Consider the following 8,764-nt stretch of genomic DNA (forward strand, 5'->3'; position numbering starts at 1 on the left):
AGGGCTCTCCTCAGTATTCATGGGGAGTCGGAGAGAGAGAGTTGCATATGAATGGCGGGGGTGGGAGAATGCTGGGTATGGCAAAAGGTATTGAGGAGTTCCTACTTCTGCAAGTAACACTCTCCACCAGACATGCACAGATGTAACACGGTGGCCTTCTCCTTTGGAAACACAGAGAAAAGCAGCAGAGATTTCTTGCCAGGGAGACTCTGGCTGAGGATTTGGGCAAGAAGAGCCCTTATGGGGACTGTCTTGATTCTGGGAGTCACTGGCTTCCTGCAGGCCAGCGCCTCCTTTCTCTTCTTGCCCTGGGATACTCAGTCATTTCCCACCAGACCACCTCAGCCTTGGGTTGTCCCTTTTGTGCCTGCTACAGGTCACTTCCATATCTTTCTTCAAATCACTTACGCCTTCCCCATGACACTCACTCACCTCCTGTACTCTGGGGCTCACACCCCATCCAGCCATGCCAGGGTCTCATGTCTCTACGGGGAGCCTTGCCACAGACCACAATATTTGTCAGAATCCAGTAAGAAGGGTAGAGTGACAGATACTAAGAACACATTGTATGCCATATATCAAGCCTCTTCCCCACGCCATTCCTAGGGGTAGAATATTAATGTGTAGAGGCCTGGGTCAGAGAAAGATTTGGCTAAAGAACTTGCATTTTCAGGGAAAGAAGTTAGGTCTCACGATGAACCAATGGCATCCCAAATTGGGTATTAACAGCAAGTGAAGGACCACAGCTTCCCTGGTTTCCAATGACTAAGACCCCATGGACCCTCCTTTCTTTTCCTCCATCATCTAACCTAAATGAGGCCCCAGAGCCTACTGGCTCCATGTCTATGGATGTCCATGTCTAGATGCTGCCATCCCTACAGGTATCCTCAGTGTGGCCCGAGTGTCTCTGGGTGGGTCTCCCTGACTCCCAGTCTCCTTGCTTCAACCAGTCCACATATTGCCAAAGTGGTTCCTTGACCTACTGGACCCCTTCATTTCTTTACCCTGGAGCTTACCGGAGTCCCCTGTTGCTTACAAGGTCAAATGCTGACTCCTCAGGCAGAAGTCCCTTGAGGCCCTCAGGGGAACTGGCACCAACTTACTAATTTAACTCCACCCTCCCTACTCCTGGCCCAGCCCCAGGACAAGAGGTCTCCTTACCCTTCTCAGAACAGACCTTGCTCATTCCCATCTACATTCCACTATAAGGTTCCAAGATTCCATGAGTCACACTGCTCCTGAAGCCTAGAATCTTCCCCCACCTGCTTTTCGCCAAGCCAAATTCAATATTTCCACTAAGACCTCATTCACCTGGCCTCCAAGGAGGTTTCCACACTGCATGAGCCATTGAACCTCATGAAATTACTTCTGTTCTGATATATACGCAGTGATATATAAGCCTCCCTGTGAATACTCTGCTGGGATTTTGAGCTTGGATGTCTTATGCCAGTTAAACTCGTAGACGCAACTGCCTGGGCCAGGGCCAAGCTTGGATGAACTCTGGGCTGGCAGTCTGCACCGCTGAGCTCTGACAAGGCTGTGCTGTTGGGCCCTGGGCAAGTCACTTTAATTGTCCTCCTTCAGTAAATACTTATTCTTCACCCACTATGTGCCCGGCACTATACTAGGCACTGAGAACTGACTTGAAAGTCAGATCTGTTGATGACAACAGATAATTCTCATGGATCTAACATTCTAGTAGGAAGAGACTGTGATATCGTGCTTTATAACAATACATATATATTTGGTCTCTGTCCCTATTTCTGGCACAGAGCTCCTAAACCCTTAGAATTTCCTAAGCAATGAATGCTGAAGTTGTCTTGATATTGATAACAAAACCTTTTCAGCCACACCTGAGTTTATGTTAATAAAGTGACTTTTAGAAAACAGTTTAGATAGGGGCTGGTTGCCAGGGGATCCAACCACATGATTAAAGAGAATTTTCAGCCCCACTCCACTCATCTCCAGGGAGGGGAGAGGACCTGGATAGAGGTTGAATCAGTTGCCAATGAACAATGTTTTAATGAGTCTATGTAATGATGCCTCCCTAAAAACCTGAAAGGATGGGGTTTGGAGACTTTCCAGGTTTGTGAACATTGGAGGTTCAGGGAGAATGGCGCTCCCAGATAGGATATGGAAGCTCCATGCCCTTTCCCCATATTTGCGCTATGCATCTCATCTATCTGCCTATTCCTGAGTTATACCATTTTATAATAAACTGGGAATCTGGTAAGTAAAATGTTTCTTTGAGTTCTGTGAGCCACTGTAGCAACCTAACTAAACCCAAGGACGGGGTTGTTGAAACGTCTGATCTATATAGCTGGCTGGTCAGAAGCACAGGTGATCATCTGAACTCATGACTAGCATCTGAAATGTGTGTGTGTGTATGTGTTGGGAGGTAGTTTTGCAGGATTGAGCCCTTAACTGTGGGATCTGACACTGCTTACAAGAAGTCTCAGAATTAGGTTGAATTATAGGACAACTGACTGGTGTCAAAGAATTGCTTGGTGGTGTGGGGGAAAACCTGACAGAATCAGCATCCCTTAACATTGGCAGCATCTAAACAAGACACTCTCAGAACACCATTAAGTGCTCAGGAATGCTATGTTCTCTGAAGGATGTTCCAAAAAGAAGGACACAGGAAATGGAGTGGCACGGGGAACCCATCAGGGAGGGGTGTGCCTGAGCTACTGTAGCCAGGGCTTTTAGAGGGAACCTCCCAGGGCAATCCTCAGCAGAGGCTAAGTAAACAAGTTACAGAGATGTCTTGGTGAAGAACAAGCAAGTACAGGACAGTATCAAATTCCAGGCCCAGGGATCCCTGGGTGGCGCAGGGTTTAGCGCCTGCCTTTGGCCCAGGGCGCGATCCTGGAGACCTGGGATTGAATCCCACATCGGGCTCCCAGTGCATGGAGCCTGCTTCTCCCTCTGCCTATGTCTCTGCCTCTCTCTCTCTCTCTCTCTCTCTCTCTCTCACTGTGTGCCTATCATAAATAAAAAAATTAAAAAATAAAAAATAAATTCCAGGCCCAGTGAGATGATCCAGGTGTCTCAAGCCAAGTGGGCGAATAGAGATGTAGCATAGAGTGGGCTCATGTAGGGGCTAAAGACTCACAGTAAGGATTTTGGCTTTTAGTTGAGACAGAAGGGAATCTTTGGATTGCTTTGAGCACAGGAGTCATCTGACTGAACTCAGGTTTTCAAAGATTATCAGTTACTGGTGAATAGAATGAAGATGGACTGGGTCAGTAGCAAGGAGATATCGTAAGAGGCCGTTGCAATAATCCTGGAAAGAAAGGTTGTGATTCCTGTGGGCCTGGCCATGGTGCAGAGTAGGCATGGCCATGTTAAAGCAGGCATGATATGCTGTTGAACTGGGTATGGGGTATGAAAGAAGCAGCAGAGGAGGGCCCAAGCAGTTGATAACTTGAGTTGCTGAGGCTGGAAGACAATGGGAGGGTCATGCCAAGGATGGTCACCAGGCCCCAGGAGCAGAGGTCTGGTGGAGGTGCCCACAGCCAAGGTCTTCTGGGAGGCCCAGCCAGAGAGCCAGAGACTGCAATCTCTGCAGTCAGAGATTGGATCTGGGTTGAGGAGAGTGTGGCTGGGAGTAGGGGGGAGGCAGAAGGACCAGCATGCAGGGGCCATGCCTGCCTTTGAAAGAGATAGTGCAATAGGAAGCTATGGACTACCCCAAGCAGAGGCATGAGATGAGAGGATCTTATTTTCCCTTTTAAAAATGAGAAGATAGGGGGAGGAGCAAGATGGCAGAAGAGTAGGGTCCCCAAGTCTCCTGTCCCCACCAGATTACCTACATAACCTTTGAATTTGAATCATCCTGAAAATCTATGAATTCAGCCTGAGATTTAAAGAGAGAACAGCTGGAATGCTACAGTAAGAAGAGTTCGTGCTTCTATCAAGGTAGAGAGACGGGGGCAAAAAGAAATAAAGAAACAAAAGGCCTCCAAGGGGGAGAGGCCCCGCGAGGACCCGGGCTAAGGCAGGGGCGAGTGACCCCAGGACAGGAAAACCCCGTACCGGAGAAGCAGGAGCTTCACCAATCTTCCCGGAAGGAAACGGGCTCCCAGGGAGTTAGAGCAGGACCCCAGGACGGTGGGGTGCCCTCAGGCTCCCGGGGACACTAACAGACACCTGCGCCCCTGGGAGAATGCGCCGCGCTCCCTAAAGGGCTGCAGCGTGCACGGCTGGACCCGAGAGCAGCTCCAACGGGCTCGCGTCAGCTCCGCGGAGGGGGCTGCGCGGCCGGGAGCGCGAATGCAACAGCGCAGGCCCCGGAGCACATTTGATGATTGTCTTTCTGTGATTGATTTATTTCATCAGCGTAATACCTGCAAGTTCCATCCACGTCAAAGCAAATGGTGGGTGTTCATCCTTTCTAATGGCTGAGAAATACTCCATTGGATATATAGATCACATATTTATCCATTCATCTTTCGATGGACACCGAGGCTCCTTCCACAGTTTGGCTATTCTGGACATTGCTGCTAGAAACATCGGGGCGCAGGTGTCCCGGCGTTTCATTGCATCTGAATCTTTGGGGTAAATCCCCAACAGCGCAATTGCTGGGTCATAGGGCAGGTCTATTTTTAACTCTTTGAGGAACCTCCACACAGTTTTCCAGACTGGCTGCACCAGTTCACATTCCCACCAACAGTGTAAAAGGGTTCCCTTTTCTCCGCATCCTCTCCAACATTTGTGGTTTCCTGCCTTGTTAATTTTCTAAATTCTCACTGGTGTGAGGTGGTATCTCATTATGGTTTTGATTTGTATTTCCCTGATGGCAAGTGATGCAGAGCATTTTCTCATGTGCATGTTGGCCATGTCTATGTCTTCCTCTGTGAGATTTCTGTTCATGTCTTTTGCCCATTTCATGATTGGATTGTTTGTTTTTTTTTCTGTTGAGTTTAATAAGTTCTTTATAGATCTTGGAAACTAGCCCTTTATCTGATACCTCATTTGCAAATATCTTCTCCCATTCTGTAGGTTGTTTTTTAGTTTTGTTGACTGTATCCTTTGCTGTGCAAAAGCTTCTTATCTTGATGAAGTCCCAATAGTTCATTTTTGCTGTTGTTTCTTTTGCCTTCGTGGATGAATCTTGCAAGAAGTTACTGTGGCTGAGTTCAAAAAGGGTGTTGCCTGCGTTCTCCTCTAGGATTTTGATGGACTCTTGTCTCACATTTAGATCTTTCATCCATTTTGAGTTCATCTTTCTGTATGGTGAAAGAGAGTGGTCTAGTTTCATTCTTCTGCAAGTGGATGTCCAATTTTCCCAGCACCATTTATTGAAGAGACTGTCTTTCTTCCAGTGGATAGTCTTTCCTCCTTTGTTGAATATTAGTTGACCATAAAGTTGAGGGTCCACTTCTGGGTTCTCTACTCTGTTCCATTGATCTATGTGTCTGTTTTTGTGCCAGTGCCACACTGTCTTGATGAACACAGCTTTGTAGTACAACCTGAAATCTGGCATTGTGATGCCCCCAGATATGGTTTTCTTTTTTAAAATTCCCCTGGCTATTCGGGGTCTTTTCTGATTCCACACAAATCTTAAAATAATTTGTTCTAACTCTCTGAAGAAAGTCCATGGTATTTTGATAGGGATTGCATTAAACGTGTAAATTTCCCTGGGTAACATTGACATTTTCACAATATTAATTCTGCCAATCCATGAGCATGGAATATTTTTCCATCTCTTTGTGTCTTCCTCAGTTTCTTTCAGAAGTGTCCTGTAGTTTTTAGGGTATAGATCCTTTACCTCTTTGGTTAGGTTTATTCCTCAGTATCTTATGCTTTTGGGTGCAATTTTAAATGGGATTGACTCCTTAATTTCTCTTTCTTCAGTCTCATTGTTAGTGTATAGAAATGCCATTGATTTCTGGGCATTGATTTTGTATCCTGCCACACTACCAAATTGCTGTATGAATTCTAGCAATCTTGGGGTGGAGGCTTTTTGGTTTTCTATGTAGAGTATCATGTCATAGGCAAAGAGGGAGAGTTTGACTTCCTCTTTGCCAATTTGAATGCCTTTAATGTCTTTTTGTTGTCTGATTGCTGAGGCTAGGACTTCCAGTACTATGTTGAATAGCAGTGGTGAGAGTGGACATCCCTGTCTTGTTCCTGATCTTAGGGGAAAGGCTCCCAGTGCTTCTCTTGCCTTCATGGATGTATCTTGCAAGAAGTTACTGTGGCTGAGTTCAAAAAGGGTGTTGCCTGTGTTCTCCTCTAGGATTTTGATGGAATCTTGTCTCACATTTAGATCTTTCTCCATTTTGAGTTTATCTTTGTTTATGGTGTAAGAGAGTGGTCTAGTTTCATTCTTCTGCAAGTGGATGTCCAATTTTCCCAGCACCATTTATTGAAGAGACTGTCTTTCTCTCCAGTGGATAGTCTTTCCTCCTTTGTCGAATATCAGTTGACCATAAAGTTGAGGTTCCACTTCTGGATTCTCTATTCTGTTCCATTGATCTCTGTGTCTGTTTTTGTGCCAGTACCACACTGTCTTGATGATCATAGCTTTTTAATGCAGCTGGAAACCCAGCATTGTGATGCTCCTGGCATTGGTTTTCTTTCTTTTTTTTTAAAGATTTTATTTATTTATTCATGGGAGACACACACACACACACACACACAGAGAGAGAGAGAGAGAGAGAGAGAGAGAGAGAGAGAGAGGCAGAGACACAGGCAGAGGGAGAAGCAGCCTCCATGCAGAAAGCCTGACATGGGACTCGATCCCAGGTCTCCAGATCAGGACCAGGGCTGAAGGCGGCAATAAACTGCTGAGCCACCTGGGCTGCCCCTGGTTTTCTTTTTCAATATTCCTCTGGCTGTTCAGGGTCTTTTCTGATTCCATACAAATCTTAAGATTATTTGTTCCAACTCTCTGAAGAAAGTCCATGGCATTTTGATAGGGATTTCATGGAATGTATACACTGCCCCAGGTAGTATAGAGGTTTTCACAATATTAATTCTTCCAGTCCATCAGCAGGGAATATTTTTCCATCTCTTTGTGTTTTCCTCAATTTTTTTCATGCTCTTGAGTGCAATTGTAAATGGGATTGACTCCTTAATTTCTCTGTCTTCAGTCTCATTGTTAGTGTATAGAAATGCCACTGACTTCTGGGCATTGATTTTGTATCCTGCCACACTGCCAAATTGCTGTATGAGATCTAGCAATCTTGGGGTGGAGGCTTTTGGGTTTTCTATGTACAGTATCATGTCATCTGTGAAAAGGGAGAATTTGATTTCTTCTTTGCCAATTTGAATGCCTTTTATTTCTTTTCATTGTCTAATTGCTGAGGCTAGGACTTCTAGTAATATGTTGAATAGCAGTGGTGAGAGTGGACATCCCTGGCTTGTTCCTGATTTTAGGGGAAAGGCTCCCAGTGTTTCCCCATTGAGAATAATATTTGCTGTGTGCTTTTCAAAGATGGCTTTTAAGATGTTGAGGAATGTTCCCTCTATCCCTACACTCTGGAGAGTTTTGATCAGGAATGGATGCTGTATTTTGTCAAATGCTTTCTCTGCATGTACTGAGAGGATCACATGGTTATTGTTTTTTTCTCTTGCTGTTATGATCAATCGCATTGATTGCTTTACGATTTTTGAACCAGCCTTGCATCCCAGGGATAAATCCCACTTGGTCATGGTGAATAATCTTCTTAATTCATTGTTGAATCCTACTGGCTAGTATCTTATTGAAAAATTTTGCATCTGTGTTCATCAGGGATATTGGTCTGTAATTCTCCTTTTTGGTGGGGTCTTTGTCTGGTTTTGGAATTAAGGGGATGCTGGCCTCATAGAACGAGTTTGGAAGTACTCCATCTCTTTGTATCTTTTCAAACAGCCTTAGTAGAATAGGTATGGTTTCTTCTTTAAACGTTTGATAGAATTCCCTGGGAAGCCATCTGGCCCTGGACTCTTGTGTCTTGGGAGGTTTTTGATGACTGCTTCAATTTCCTCCCTGGTTATTGGCCTGTTCAGGTTTTCTATTTTTTCCTGTTCCAGTTTTGGTAGTTTGTGGCTTTCCAGGAATGCGTCCGTTTCTTCTAGATTGTCTTATTTATTGGCATATAGCTGCTTATAATATGTTTTTAAAATAATTTGTATTTCCCTGGTATTGGTGGTGATTTCTCCTTTCTCATTCATGATTTTGTTGAGTCTTTTCTCTCTTCTTTTTAATAAGGCTGGCTAATGGTTTATCTATCTTATTAAGTCTTTCAAAGAACCAACTTCTGGTTTTGTTGATCTCTGTTCCACAGTTCTTCTGTTCTCTATTTCATTGAGTTCTGCTTGAATCTTTATTAATTCTCTTTTTCTGCTGGGTGTAGGATCTCTTTGCCTTTTTTTCTCCAGCTCCTTTAGGTGCAAGGTTAGCTTTTGTATTTGAGTTCTTTCCAGTTTTTGGATGGATGCTTGTATTGCGATGTATTTCCCCCTCAGGACTGCTTTTGCTGTATTCCAAAGATATTGAATGGTTGTATCTTCATTTTCAGTAGTTTCCATGAATCTTTTTAATTCTTTCCTAATTTCCTGGTTGACCCTTTCATCTTTTAGCTGGATGGTCCTTAACCTTCCACTCTGGAAACACAGATCTGTTTGAAATCCTTCCAAACTTCTTCTTGTGATTTAGTTCTAGTTACAAAGCATTATGGTCTGAAAATATGCAGGGGAAGATCCCAATCTTTGGTATCAGTTAAGACCTGATTTGTGACTCAGGATGTGGTCTATTCTGGAGAAAGTTCCATGT

This window comes from Nyctereutes procyonoides, unplaced genomic scaffold (genome assembly GCF_905146905.1).
Source record: "Nyctereutes procyonoides isolate TBG_1078 unplaced genomic scaffold, NYPRO_anot_genome, whole genome shotgun sequence".
NCBI classification, from domain to species: Eukaryota; Metazoa; Chordata; class Mammalia; order Carnivora; family Canidae; genus Nyctereutes; species Nyctereutes procyonoides.